The following is a 16,529-nucleotide window of genomic DNA, read 5'->3' on the forward strand; positions in this document are numbered from 1 at the left end:
CCGGCCAATTTCCTTGCTCCCTTTTTTGGCTAAAGGTTTAGAAGCCCATGTTGCGAAACATCTGCCCAACGTCTTGGAGAGCTCAAACTGTCTAAATTCCCACCAGGCAGGTTTTCGCCCTGCCCACTCAACAGAGGCACTGGTAGTTGCGGCTGACAGACATTTCCCTCAGGCCCTGGTGCTCCTAGATCTGTTGGCCGCTTTTGACACGGTCGACCATGACATATTGATCGACCGTGTCAACCAGGCTGGCATCAGGGGTTGCAGACTGGCTGAAGCCCTTTTTGGAGAATCGTTCCCAGTCGGTCCGTCTTGGTACCCTGGTTGGCCCTAAACGGTCCATTACCTGTGGAGTCCCTCAGGGCTCATCATTGTCACCCCACCTGTTTAACATCTACATTCTCCCGTTAATCCAAGCATTAAGAGATATGCAGGTATCTGTATTTAATTATGCAGACGAGCTCAATTGCTCTTTACGGTCGACAACTCCACACTCTCCATTTCTCATTTCCAGTCTACCATGTGGTTTATCCAAACCTGTATGAACCAAAATCACTTAAAATTAAACCCTGGAAAAACCGAGCTGGTGCTCACAGGGGACAGTACCAAATTCTGGGGCCCTCACTACTGGCCATCCAATAAGCCCCTAACCCTACCCCTGCCGCAAAGACACTCGGAGTGACCCTGAACAGCGACCTCTCCTTAAAAACTCAAGTGGGTCAAGTGGTCTCCAAGTGTTTCTTCCAGCTCAGGAAAATCCAGAAGGTGCGACGCTTCTTCACTCCAGCAGCCTTGACCCAGGTGGTGATTACCACGGTTTTGTCCCACCTGGATTATGCAAATTCCATATACCTAGGCCTAGCCCTTTATCTCTTAAAGCGCCTCCAGATGGTCCAGAATTATGCAGCCAGGCTGATCACTGCGCAACCCAGATGGCACCCAGCCTCTCCTCTGCTTGGGGACCTCCACTGGCTCCCCCTGGCCCAACGTTGCTCGTTTAAAACTGGTTGCATGATCTTTAAATCTCTCCATTGCAAAAGCCCTAAATTCATAGAGAATCTCCTCACCAGGTACACCCCCTCCCGCAATCTGCGTTCTGCGCACCAAGCCCTCCTCCAGACACCTGCCTTCAAACGCAAACGCTCTGGTGGCTGCAGATTTGCCGTTCTTGCATCTCGCCTTTGGAACACCTTGCCCTTTGAGATCAGATCTTGCCCGGATCTCATGTCCTTTAGGAAAGCCTTAAAAACATGGCTTTTTAAACAAGCGTATTACTGATTGCCTTTCTCCTCTCGCCTCAGGATCTGTTCTCTATCTACTCTAGCACCAGGAAACCAACCGGTGGCAGTGCGCTCAATAAATACTTTTTAACATTAACATTAACATTTTAACATTAACAGTGAATCCACGCTCATGCGGAGGACTTCTAAACGAAAATGATATTTGGTTCAGGGACTAATTTGACATTAATATCACAAAAACTATTTGAAGGAGGTTTGAAAAGCAGGGTGAAACTTTTGAAACCAAACACAAGATCTGATGGATAGGAGGGTGAGCCTATAAAATTGAAAGGGTACTTCATATGTGAGATGGAATAACAAAGGAAGATGTACAGCTGGATAGATTTACATTGTCATTAAGGGAGACAAAGTGATAAGATGACTCCCCCAGAAGCTGTTAGGTATTGTATAGGATACAATTTCTGATTAATCCATAATTATGAAGGAGGTTCAGGAGATAAAGGCGATATCGCAGAAAGGTGCTTAGAAGTACAACATTGAAGAAGAATTTCCAGAAGCATTTATTGGAAAATTAAGTGTGGTGAGCAAGGTAAAGAGCATTCTGTTTTCGATGAATGATTGAGAGAGACTGTGTCAAGGGAATTGAAGCGGTTAGAGATATGAACGTTAGAGAAAGTGTGGAGGCCCCTCAATGGCTAGCCCTAGCGGCCCTGGTGCACAAGCCGAGAGGGGAGATATGATTATGCCGAGATGTTAGAGCATTGCATATTAATGTAACTGTTGATAGACTTTCGCTTCTCAGCATAGATTAAATGATGACGTTATTGAATTAGGCAAGTTATTTTCACCCTAGATCTGGTGTCAGTGTTCCCCTGAATATACTTGATGAGGATATGAGAGATTAAAGCATTTGTAACACCAGACAGTACATTCAAGTTCAAAAGGATGCTGTTTGGTTTGATATCTGCCTCTTCAATGTTTTAGAAGGAAATACATGACATGCTAGAGAGAATTAATGGCATCAGAGTATGTCAATATGACATTTTGGTGTTTGGAAAAAAATTGAAGGAGCAAAATAGAAGGATTAATCTCTTCTAAGAATATCAAATTAAAAGGGGTTAGCAATAAAAGTGGGTAAATGTAAGTGTCAGAACTCCTAATCAAGCCATCCATGTGGTATCCACTTTATTTATTTATTTATGTATTTATTTTGTTATTGAGAATTCATGTAACATAATAACAAAGCAATATGAGTAAATTTGACTGAAAAAGACTTGATACAGTGTAGGTAAACCACAAAAATTGACAATAAAGAATAAATAAAACAAAAACATGATGTGTAGAGGTCGGTTAACAAATTACATTGCTATTATCCGATACAGAAAAGGAAAAAGGAAATATAGCAAGTAAGAGCATTAAGCACATTGCCGTAGCCATAATCCTGAAGATCAATGAGTTTTCTACAATCTACTAGTGCGCCAAGCAGCCACTGGTGCCCATATCTTCATCCCCAATTCTCTTAATTTTTTACCCTTGAGTTGATACAAAGCCGCCTCCACATTATGTATACCCTATAATCTGGATAACCACATTTGAAAGGTTGGGGCCTCAGTATCTTTCCAAGATGCTGAAATTAGAATTCTAAGTACAGCTGTGGAGATAAAAATTAAAGCTTCAGTCTCAGTATTTAATTTCAATTGACTTTGGCATCCTATAATCATGAGTGTCGGAGACAAGGTTATCTGAGCATCCAACAGTCCTGACCAGAATGATTCAATCTCTATTTTGATTGATTCTAGTTTCTCGCACTGATAAAACATATGGATAATGTCAGCTGGGCCTTTGCAACATCTGGGGCAATTACTGTTCTCCCTCTTACCCCAATCATAGAGTTTAGAAGGGGTATAATAAAGATTGAATAATGTTTTAAAGTGTTGAGCTCTTAAATTGGAGGAGCGTAGGAATCTTCTATCCATTTCAGGGCTCTGTCCAGGTCAATGTCCGGATCCTCCAGCTTTGTAGCCCAGGCTGCCTCGGTTTTTGCCCATATCGTCCTGGGATTCCTCTAAAAAAAGCCTGCACACACCATTAATTCTGGGTTCACCCACCTTCAGATAGTCCAATATCTTGCACCTCTCCCTTAAGATAATTCGGGCCTTATTGATCTGATTGTACTGAACACCTGAGCATATTTATGGTCTTGTATACCCTGGAGGGAGTACCTATTTCTTAATTCTTCTAGAGTTCTGCACTCATCCCTGACAATAACATGCCCTAGTGTAAGGATACCTTTTCCCACCCAGTGTCTCCAGGACCCATCATTACTTAAATTTGGAAAGAGACCAGAGTTCCAGAGTGGGGTGTGTTAAGTCTCAAGTTAAGTTAAGTCTTAAGTCTCGACTTGCTATAATATTTCCTTTCTGTTCTCCTTAATAATACCCCGGTAGCCTCGCTGCCAAGTAGTAATTCAAAGATAGATGGAATCGCATCTTGTCTTCTCGGGGAGTTTGAGCTGCCTCCCAGTGGTTTAAATAAGATAGCCATCTGCGTAAGTAAACAGGACCAATGATAGTATCTGGCGTTTGGCATTCCCAGACCACCCCTTTCCTGTGGCAGGGACATAAATTGCATGGATCTTCTAACCTTGCTGTATTGCCACAAGAAGTTCATGAAGATGGATTCTATTTCTTTAATGATTTTCTCCTCTATTTTGAAGGGTATCCACCGAAATTTATATAACACCTTGGGGAACATAGTCATTTTGATAACATTGGCACGACCAATTATTGAGAGTTGTAGCGTGTCCATTCTTTTCAGATTTTCCCTCATGGATTTCATGAGAGGAATGAAATTGTCTCTAATTATAAACTCCGGTTGTGCATTGATCGTTATCCCCAGGTAAACCACAGAGTCGACAAATCTGGAGTCTGACTTGTTTATGTTCTTAGAGCAGAGCACCTGTGTTTTACCCACATTTAGACGATAGCCTGATTGTCCGCCAAATTTGCTCGTAATACCCACTACTTCTAGCATAGCTGCTTGGGGATCAGTAGTAATGACAGCTAAATCATCGGCATATGCCAAAAGTTTTGTTTGAAATCCATTCGTAACTACCGGTTTAATTGATATGTTGTTGATTATTTGGCGTATTAGAGGATCAATATATAGTGCGAATAGAATGGGTGAGCATGGGCATCCCTGCCTTGTCCCCTAGTGATAAAAATCTTATCTGAGCTCTCGCTCATCATTTGAATTTTCGCCACTGGGGTGGAATACATGGCCTAAATAGCCTTCATAAACCTTGGTCCAAACCCCCTTTCGGCGAGCACACTCCACAGGAATTCCAATCTGACACGGTCAAAAGCTTTCTCCGCATCTAGGAGGATCATTGCGACCCCTCCCTCCCCGGCAGCATGGATATCGAACAACGTAATAGCTCGTCTTATATGATCTGTTGTTCCCCTACCAGGATTAAAACCATGCTGCCAGGGAGAGACCAGGGGCCCAATGATCCGTTGCCAAGATCTTAGCGTATAATTTATTGTCCGCATTTATTAGAGATATGGGTCCTTATGAACCCGGATTTTCCATGGGCTTGCCTTTTTTATGGAATACCACTATATTAGTGTTCATCCATGACTCAGGGATTAAACCTGTATTTATAGCCCCGTTAAAAAGGTTTAACAGAAGTATAGATGTTTCTTCAAAAAAACTTTTGTAGAACTCAGTTGGTAAACCGTCGGGGCCGGCAGACTTCCCTGCTGATAATTCTTGTATGGCCTCCGAGAGTTTATCCATAGTAATGGATTGTTCTAAGATTTCTCTATCATTCTGAGCCACTTTGATCCCCAATCCTGTCCACTCAGCAATTGGCTCCTCTGTCACCACATTTTCCTGATACAATGTTTGATAATATCTTTTAAAGACATCTATAATGTCCTTTGGCTCCTCGTAGATCCTGCCCTGCTCTTCTATGCGTGAAATAATATTTTTCGAGGTCTCTTGTCTAATACGTAGTGCCAATGCTTTCCCAGCTTGTTCCCCCGTCTCATACATATTCCTTCTTTGTGTTTGATATTCAGCAGCAGCTTTTTCGGCTAATTGCTTTTGTATCTCAGCTTTGATAGTGCTCACTCTTTCTAGGCTTATGGTGTCCGGCCTTCTCTCAGATATATCTTTCCTATGCTGTTCCTCCGCTGCTGTTAATTTATTCATTAATTGCTCTCTTTCTAAGTTAAGTCGTTTCCAATTACGAGAGGTGTAGCTGCTGGTTTCTTCCCTTAGGGCAGCTTTATAGCTGTCCCAAACAGAGTTTCGCGATGCGCTGTATCTATTAGCATCAAAAAAGGCCTGTGACCAGTTCTTCATATATGCTATGTATGTGCTATCTGTTAAAAGCTTCTTGTCAAAAGTAGTTTAGCTGGTCTATTCGAAGCTATTGTTAATAACAATGGATTATGGTCTGATATTATCATAGGTAATTTGCGGATTTGTACTGTGCTAATCTCAGTGGTGGTAATCATAAAGTAATCCAGCTTGGAATATTTCCTTAATGGGTGCGAAAAACATGTAAAGCCTGCATTCCCTAAATCAATACTACCCCAGACATCCCTCAGACCATGTGAATCCATCATTGAGCGTACTGCCCGATATACCCGTGTGGTATCCACTTTAAAAGGTAAACCACGTTGGATTTATATGGAAGACCATCACTTTGTCTCCAAGATGGAATTTATGGGATTCATTCTTTCGCCAACCGGTATGAACATGGACGAACGTAAAATCAAAGCAGTACTAGATTGGGAGTCCCCTACTAGTGTAAAAGAGGTGCAGAGTTTTATTGGATTCGCAAATTTCTACAGGAGATTTATCAGCAAATTTTCACAGAAGATACTACCTCTCACAAGACTACTGAGAAAAGGCATTTGTTTTGAATGGACACAGGAATCTGAAGAAGCCTTTAACTCTCTAAAGAAAGGTTTTACTTCAGCCCCAGTGCTATTACATGCAGACCCATCCGAACCATTTTATGTGGAAACCGAAGCCTCGGATCTGAGGTAATTGAAATTTTTATGGTCAGATATGTCCCCTAACGTGTACCCCAACGTCTCCATGTATGAATTTAAAGTGCATGTAACTTCCCTCCGCAACCGAATCTGAAGACGCAAATACATTTGCGTCCAACGTCAACATGTCCTCTATCAGATCCACCATGAATGGATTGATAATTCAGTTCCTAACTATGCCATGCCAGCGTCTTTACATGGTGCATGTTCACGTTTTCCTGGCTCTGCCGAGCTAGGCCCTGATTTCTGCCCTCAAGCCACTTCTGTCTCTGCCTCTGAAAGCTGCAGCGTGGAGATGCATCCCTGACCTCTGCCTTACTTCCTGTCAAGCGAAGCGGTGCCTGGCTCAACCTGGCCTGCCTGCCAAGACAGTATTTTGCCTTCAAGTTATCTGTCCAGCCTCCTCGAAAACACATTCCTGTCTAGTGAGTTAGGTAAACATATCCCCGGCTGCAGAGCAAAGAGCAAGTCTTCCTGTCTCCATGCAAAGTAATTTACAGTTCCTGTTACCATAGTAGGCCCATGGCCCTGCACGTAGACACGTAGACACATATGCACGCACTAGCATTCAGTATAGTATAGCCTCTGCCCGAGAGACCTTTTACTCCAGATAATACATCCTCCAAACATAAGATACCAGATATGTTATAGGTCCAGGTCGTTCTGACATCCCAGACTTCTGTCTCCTTTACTAGTGTTAAAGTTCTCCCCAGTTACACGTTTATGTCACGTCATGCTAGTTGCGCGCGCATCCGCACTTCCTGCTGACTCTGCAAAATCCTCTATGCACCCACCCACTTATGACACGTTTCTGTGACGTTTCCAGCACACACCTCTGTGCACACCCTTGTACACGCCTTTCTGCTACGCACATGTGTTCTTATCACTTGTCACGCCTATTGTATCCATCGCCATTGTACAGTTTTACTATATATGTCATGTACTGTTAATAAAAAGTTGACATCTTTTTGCCATCATTGCATATTCCCCGATCCCTTGTATTGATGGAATTGATTTCCATGGCTCGAGCCATCCTGATCAAAGCCCGTATGACTCAGACACCCCGGACTCTGACTCTCATTTGATTGAGCTATTCTTTTACTTGTCAGTAATTATATGGTAAAACTAGTACAGTAAATTATATTTACCACATAATTTGGCGCCCGAATAGGGACCCCTCCCCCACCCCACGCGCCGGCGATGCGTCGCAGGCCTTGCCCCCTACCACAGCCGTGACGGACTCCTATGCGCATTTGGAGGTCTTCCTGTATCTCCCTCAGGCCTACGGAGGTGACGGAGACTGCGGTCGACATCCAGACGAGGCGGTGAGGAGTGCGGAGGATCCCGACCAGAGCCCAGCCGAGAGTGCAGTGTCCGAGGTGTCCAGAGGCCCACCTGTCCGAAGCGTCGAGGCGCATGCGTAGTGCGCAGCAGCAGTGACGTCGTAGCAGTCCAGTCCAGTCAAGTTTCCGAGGCCTTCCGTTCCGTGCTTCCCGGTGAGTACCGTTGCTGGGGACGCATCAAGACGGGTGCATTAATTTGTATCCGGTCAAGACGGGTTTGGGTACACAGATCCGGTCTGCACTGTTTTAGCTGTGTATCTGTACTGTTTAGCAGTACATCTAGTAATTCAGTTATTCAGTGATTCAGTATTTTTGTTATAGGACTTATTAGTCAGCATCTGTTCGAAATGTTCTATGTGTTTAATGTCGTGGTATGAGTGATTGTTTGCATTTCATTACTGTGTTTATTGTGTACACGTCCAGAGTAAGGTAATCATGCCGTTATTCTCAAAGTTACGACAGATAGGAACTAGGAAAGGGATACTCGAAGAAGCAGTTCCCGTCCCACCTAGGGACACTCCAGGTCATTTTATGTACCATAAGCATGGCTTAGATGCCATACTGTACTTAGACTTATGGGTGGACTATACGAAGGACTTGGAAGAGAATCAGAGATGGCCCGTTACAGGGACATGGGATGCCGAGTGCATCATGAGAGTAGAAGAAGCGTTATGGAAAAAGAAAGCCAGACAGTCGCAGAAAGATGCCATAGAATTGTGGCGCAAAGAATCGCATAGACGGACAGAGAAAGAACTCAGAAAAGCAGAGAAAAGTAGAGAAGATTCCGAAAAAGCTAGGGAAAAGGAACTACTAGAAGAAGGACAGCGAGTCAGAATAGAACAACAAGACCGACAGAGAAATGCCCTTATTACAGGACTGTATCCAGTTCTGGCCGAGGGCCTGCCCAAGGCGACCCCGGAAATACCACATGATCTGCCACCTGGTTCCGACTAAAGTACGTCATAGACAGACCGCAGCAGACATTTTCCTTTCTTCCTATTTAGATGATGTGGCTCCCGCATATACCAATGTACCCGTACAACCTGCTAATAATAATCTGCCACAGCATATCCCTGCTGATCAAGCCACGACCCCTCCACGTCAGCAAATTCCCGCACCTGTTGTCACTTCCCCTATTGGTCCCCCTACTATTGGTCCTCTTAACCCTTTTGCTACAGATGCGACTCAGGGTCAGTCGTCCCCGTTAAATGTACCTTTCCCACACCCAATGACGTCCAGTCATGCTCATGCCTCAGGCGGGGCCTCAGGAGGTCCCTACCGCACTCCGCCACAATTACATCGATTGACAATGAGAGAATTAGCAATGCAGCGTACACCTAAAGCAAGCCCAGCTGAAAAGCTCAAACAAATAATTGGAGATTGTAGGTACGATCCTGTCCCCGGCAAGCAAGGGGACCTGTTGTTAGCATCATTACGTTTGAGGCGTGTTACAGATTACTTGATGACATTACCAGAAATGCCAGAACATCTAGACAAAATATATCACTTTATTCGATCGGGGGAGGGTCCAGAATGTGTTCGTGAAGCCATGGCATATCAGAAAGTCGAGACTCAAGGGTTAATATTGCGATTTTTGATTAATTGTTTGATAAGGGAACAAGATCAGCCAGGATATTCTCAAAAAGAAATGGAAGGATTGACAAAATGGAGTCAGAATATTGCAGATTGTAAGCATGACAAAGAGAAATGTATAGATGCCATGTTCAGAAAGATCCGTAAAGAAATAGTAGCCATACATGCCCGACGCAAAGCTGATAAAACACCCGAGTCAGACGAAAGGGAATCCTCAGAGGAGGAAGAACCAGAGAATCCAGCAGCGACTGAAGACACGATAGCTTACGTAGGTAGGGCGAAACTCCCTAAACAGTATTCTCTTGATAGACCCTTCGATAGACCCATTCGTCCAGAAAGCAAGAAACGTTACCTTTCCCCGATACCAGAGCAATGTTCCCTTGAACATATTTTCCAAGTTACTGATAAAATCCTGAAAGAAAGAGTAGGTTATCATGAACTCAATACCTTACGTGACCAGGAACTAGCCCGGTCAGCAGTCCAATGGGCCGGGAATGACAGTATATATAAAGATGATTCAGTAGTACAAACATTTTTAAGTCTCACTCCAGAAGAACAGCGACTAGCTAGTATATACATGACTCAACATCTTATTGTACAGTATGAAAACCAACAATCTGACCCAGGTCCGTTGTATAATCTATTGCAAGACTTACTCCTGAGAAGATGGAGAGGCCTAGGTACAGATTTAATTGACATCATTTTAGAACAACGTCACAAATACAGAACCTTTCTGACTCCACGTCTTGTTTCCGTTCCACCCCCAGTAAGACAATCATATCACCTAGATAGACAGAACCCTTTACGAGAAGTACATCCAATCCGGAAACCAGATGATACACTTGAACGAGTATTTGTATATACACCCATAACTAAAATGGAATTATTGGAAATGAAGAAAATAGTGCCGAGTCATGATAAAGACCCAGCAGGGTTTCACCGTGAAATAAAAGACATGTTACTGATGGGAGATTATACATATCTCAAAACTCAAAGAAAAGGAATGGGAGGTGGGAGACAAAAAGATTAATTGGGCTGAATTGGAAAACGAGGAAACGGCTCGAACCCCAGGTCTAGGTCTTGGGGAGAAAACTAAAGCATTACCAGGATTATTAGTACAGGTTTTGCCAAGATTGTTGACAACTAAAAAGGAGGACTGGGATGCAATCTCAGCCTGCAAACAGAAACACGACAAAGACACTAGTGATTTTTATTCTAGATTCGAGAAATGTTTTATTATTAATAGTGGCCTGAAAACAAGTAGCGAGTCTTACCCACACCTATTTGTGACCAAATTAGTCGAGAATTCATTACCCCAGGTTAAGAACCGTGTATTAAAAGTCGAGAGCACATGGCAAGCAAATACGCCTTCCCAAATGTTACAAGTGTTACAGTATCACCAGAACAGAATTAGAGAGGAACATGATCACGAACAGAGACGTATGAAAGACACGAAAATGAAAGTGCTAGTTGCTCAGTCAGTTCCAGCTGATGGTCAGAAAAGGGGTACGACACAGTCCAATAATTCGGCAGCTCCTGTTAAAGGGACATGCAACTATTGTAAACAGCCAGGTCACTATGTTAACGATTGTGCAGTTTTGAAACACAATATAGCCACAGGTAAAACCAAAGAGAGACCACGTCCACCTAGACAGGACCAGGTCCAACAACATATTCCGCAGAATGTGCAGCCTATGCAGGTTCCACAACAGACCGTAGCGGTACCACAGCCCCAGCCCATTGCCGCGACACAACATGTCACACAGCAGATGTACCAGTATGCACAATCCGATTACCCTGATTATCAGCAGTACACATGAAACAGCCTAGAGAGGGAGGTTGGCTTGCCTCTTATTGAGGTTCCTGTAGATCCAGAGGGTCCTTATGTACATAGTCAGGTATTAGGAAAGGATAGAAAATGTTTGATTGACACAGGGGCAAGCAGAACTACCATTAGTCATGACGAGGTTCCAGGGGCACCCCTCTCAGGCTCACAGAATGTTTCCCTTGGATTTTCAGGAAAGCCTATTGTTAATGAAGTATCGAAACCAGTTCCTCTTGCAGTTGGTCCATTATCCCGTACTACAGATTTATTGCTCACGAAATCATGTCCAGAAAACTTGCTTGGTATTAAAACGCTAAAAGCTCTAGGAGCTGTAATTTGTTGTTCTCCGGAAGGAGTAAGGCTGTTCCTTCGTGATTTTAAGGGTCATTATGTGTTGAGAGATTTTGATCCCAGGTTACAGAATGTTCCTGCACATTTATGGGCACAAGGCCCCACTGATGTAGGTTGTATGCACATTACACCATACCGTGTTACACTCAAGCCAGGAGTTGTACTGCCCCGAATCCGACAATACAAGTTACCACCTGATGCTGTAGTGGCTTTACTGAAAATCATTGACGAGCTCATTGCACAAGGAGTGGTTGTAGAAACCGACTTAAATGTTTGTAATTCCCCCATCATTCCGATTCTTAAACGCACTGATCCGAATGCACCTCCAGTCTATCGTTTGGTGATTGATTTACGTGAATTGAATAAATGCATTGTACCACAGTACCCAGTGGTCCCAGACATCTCTTCATTATTGACAGCTATTGATTCAGAGGCGACGTTCTTTACCGTAATTGATCTCAAGAACGCCTTCTTTAGTGTCCCCATTGATCCGGAAAGCCAATACCTTTTCGGATTCTGTTTAAATGGCCGTAGCTTCAAATTTGCACGCGCCCCTCAAGGATTCACAGAAAGCCCCAGCATCTACAGCCAAGCATTGAAAAGACAACTTGACAGTATCCACATGCCTGCTAACACTGCCCTACTACAGTACGTCGATGATCTGTTGATCACCGCCCAAAGTGAACCAGAATGTGAACATGCATCACTGACAGTTTTGTATTTCCTGGCGGACAAGGGACACAAGGTGTCTCCTTCGAAGCTACAATTCTGTGCCCAGCAAGTGGTGTACCTCGGGCACTTGCTGTCCAAGTGGGGTAGGCAGCTGACACCTGATCGCATCCAGTTAATTGTACATATGCCACAACCCAAGACACAGAAGGAAGTACGAGCCTTTATTGGACTCACTTCTTATTGCAGACAATGGATTCCCCAATATGCATTTCTAGCTAAACCACTTATACAGTTGACAACACAGGAGGCAGCGTCTTCGTCTGTCCTCCCTTGGACTCAGGAACATACACAAGCTTTTGACGAATTAAAGAAAGCCTTATGTCAAGCACCTGTTTTAGCAACACCATGTTACAGCAAACCTTTTACACTTTTTGTCACAGAACGCGATGGCACAGCGTTGTCGGTTCTCACTCAGGTTCAAGCAGACAAACACAGACCGTGTGCTTATTTTTCAAGTACATTGGATCCAGTAGCACAGGCCTTGCCTACGTGCCTAAAATCAGTTGCAGCAACAGCTCTAGCAATTAGACAAAGTGATTCCATTGTATTGGGACATCAATTGACAGTACAGGTTCCACACTCTGTGGAGGTTCTCCTAAACAGAACACAGACCCAGCACTTGACCATAGCACGACTGACAGGTTATGAATTGACATTATTCCAACCTCACATAGAGATCAGACGCTGCAATACACTAAATCCTGCTACACTTTTACCATCGAGTACAACAGATCCTACTCCTCATGACTGCGTGGATGTCATTAACCACATCGCTGCTGTGCATTTCCCCCCCCCCCCCGGTGCTGGGATCCCAGATTTTCCATTGTTCATGTCGAGCTCAGCTCGTCATCAGCACAGCTCAACCGTGCCTCATGACGAGCTGAGCTCGTCATGAGCATGGAAGGGGTTAACACAATCACGAAGCCCAGACAAGACTTGATAGATGTTGCACTACCCGATCCAGACCTGACACTTTATGTAGATGGTTCATGTATGAGAACAAGTACAGGAGAGTTAGTGGCCGCATATGCAGTGACCACTGAAACTAAAGTCTTAGAAACACATCGTATTGACACACTGTCTGCTCAAGCAGCAGAGCTCATTGCTCTGACCCAAGAACCTTAAAGTAAACATATACACAGATTCACGCTATGCATTTGGAGTCGTACACGACTTCGGTGTTCTCTGGCAAGAGAGGGGTTTCCTGACCTCTCACGGAGCCAAAATGCAGCATGGTCCCCTCATCCAAGCTCTGTTGGAAGCAATTCATTTGCCTACAGCAATAGCCATCATGAAGTGCAAGGCACATACAAAGGTCACAGACACTATTTCCCAGGGTAACGACCTGGCAGATCGAACAGCGAAACATACAGCCCAGACTCATACTCATACGACTGATATGACAAAGACTGACGTATCTTCACTGACACATTGCATGACAATTAGGGACCCCACACAAGATGTTATTGACATACAGACACATGCTACTCCAGACGAGATAGAGAAATGGACTGAACAAGGAGGGGTCCAGACTGAACAGGGATGGATGACGAAGGGAAAGACCACGTGGTTTCTCCCCGACTCTATGGTTCAAGTTATTATCAACACCGCACACAGTCCAGCACATTTAGGAGAGAAAGCCATGTTAGACAGTTTACAGAACCTCTGGTTTAACAAACATTTACGAGCAGCAGCAAAACAGAAAGTGCGTACCTGCATGATCTGTTGTCAGTTCAATCCAGGAAAAGGTATTCCCGTGGAACGAGGTGGATTTCATCCTCCCGACCATCCTTTTGAAGTCCTCCAGATGGATTATATCCAGATGGAACGTTGCTGAGGATTCAAGTATGTCCTCGTAGTCGTATGTGCCCTATCCCGATGGACAGAAGCATATCCCGTCCCAGATTACACTGCTCCGACCACTGCCAAGCAGTTGGTTCGTGAATTCTTCCCACGGTACGGTTTGCCCCGTGTCGTGTATTCAGATAATGGTCAGCCATTCTCGTCTGAACTCATGAAGCAGGTTTCACTTCTGTTAGGTTATCAATGGAAGTTCCACTGTGTTCGACATCCTGAAGCAGCTGGATTAGTAGAGAGACACAATCAGACTCTGAAAACCCGTCTTGCCAAAGTGTGTAAAGAGAAAGGAGTAGATTGGATAGTAGCTTTGCCAGTTGCTCTCTTTTATATGCGAATGGTAGCCCATTCTAGGACAGGGCTATCCCCGTATGAGGTGGTCTTTGGTAGGCCTCCTAATATGTGGGGGACGCCTATGCCACGTAAAATAACCGATGTTGACAGTACTATGCTGACAGATTACCTTGCTTCCTTGATGTCTGCACTACTATCATGTCGTTCACAGGTCGCGGCAGCCTTTCCAGACAACACCGAGGTGAAGCCGCATGAGCTGGTCCCAGGAGATGTCGTCGTAGTCCGCAACTTCGATCGGTCAAGCCCTCTGGAGCCCCGCTGGAAAGAGCCGAAGATCGTTCTGTTAACTACAAGGACTGCAGTCAAGGTCGAGGGAAGGAAAGGCTGGATCCACTCCAGCCACGTCAAAAATTTTTATGGACTTCCGCCAAAGACTGATTCCCAGGACTTTCGCATTCCAGACACTGATACTAAACTCCCCCTGTTAGAGAAAACTCCTCAGCAGGAGTATCGAATGAAATTGAGGTCTAGTAAGTCAGACAGTTTAATTGTTTAAGTCCCCTCCTGGGTGAAGCGGTTAGACAGTTTCTTGACATGTATAAGTTAGACCCCAATAGAGAGAGAGATAGACAGGAGATCAAGAAACAACGTTATTGTAAGAATCTCCGAAGCCGTTGTATCTGCACGTTACTTATTATGTTTTTTCTGAGTCTTACGTTAATATGCATCAGTTGGATGTTATATATGTACTTTCCCATTGCACATTCTTTTTCTAATATCACTGCAGAGCACACGTTTAGTGAACTACCCCCACATGAATTGTCTTATCGACTTGCACTGCGCAACAATACATTCATCCGTATGTTACACCATTCTCACCAGATCAACAATGCTACTAATTGTTGGATATGTGGCCGACTCCCTCCCTATCAGGACTACAAGGGAGCTCTGCCCCTCTTTCCTTACCCGTTTACACATAATGGTTCCTGTGGTGCATGGTTTAGTTTAATATCCTCTTTAGACACTGAATCCCGTGTTTCCCAAGGCAAATGGATATGGGGAAATCTGAACACAGTCATGAGCAAAGCATGTTTCCCAGACGAGGAAGGTCTTCCACAAATGACAGGGACCGATCTAGAAAATGAAGTGTATGGATTAGGAAATTTTACACTTGACCTCATGATTCTAAATGTTCAGTCAGAAACTAGTCCAGACTTGCCATCTATATCAGTTTTACCAGCAAAAGGTGTATTATGCGTCAGAAAGATTGGTTCAGTACATCTAGGCCATAGTGATTGTACTACTGTGGTCGAATTCCGTGATGAAGGCAAGTCTACATTCAAAGCTTCCCGACATTCATATTTCATTTGTGGTCAGACGGCCTATGTACGATTACCTCTAGATTGGGATGGTACTTGTTTCATTGCATTCCTATTGCCACCAGTTTTTCTAGCCCCATCTGATTATCACAGGAATTCCCGCCTCACTCATGTTAGACAAAGGAGAGGTCTCCCAATCGTTGATCAGACTGAAACTACATGGGAACAATATACAGATTTCAATAAAGGATTCTTTCCTTATCTAGGCACTGTCTCAAATAGTAAACTGATACGTAAATTAACCAGAATTCTTGAAGCAGTAGTGAATGAGACTACTTCCGCTTTGGGCAACCTAACAGAGGAGCAGTCTGCTATGAGACTTGTTGTTCTTCAGAACCGCCTTGTCCTTGACGTCATCCTGGCCGATAGGGGCGGAGCTTGTAGAGTCATCGGATCCAGTTGTTGCGTGTTTATTCCTAATAACGCGCCATCAGTCTATAAGGCCATCACCAGACTTCACGAAATTGCCCATCAGATACATCAGAACCCAGGCTCCTGGACTTGGTCCGGTTGGCTCTGGAGTGTAATAACAGCCTGGGGATGGAAGCTCCTGTCATTCCTAGGGATTATATTGGCCATAGTATTCAGTTGCTGTCTGTGTCTTCAATGTGGGCCAGCGATTTGCGGCTTATGCGCCACAGCTTGTATTCCTCGCCCAAGTTCACGTTCCCATTCCCGAATCAAGAAAGAAGAACAGATGATGTTATATGAACAAATAGATGGTCTCATGAAAATAGATATATCCTGAAGGGTCCGTAGGGGACAAGGAGGGAATGAGGTAATTGACATTTTTATGGTCAGATATGTCCCCTAACGTGTACCCCAACGTCTCCATGTACGAATTTAAA

This window comes from Lissotriton vulgaris, chromosome 1_2, assembly GCF_964263255.1.
Source record: "Lissotriton vulgaris chromosome 1_2, aLisVul1.2, whole genome shotgun sequence".
Classification (NCBI taxonomy): Eukaryota; Metazoa; Chordata; class Amphibia; order Caudata; family Salamandridae; genus Lissotriton; species Lissotriton vulgaris.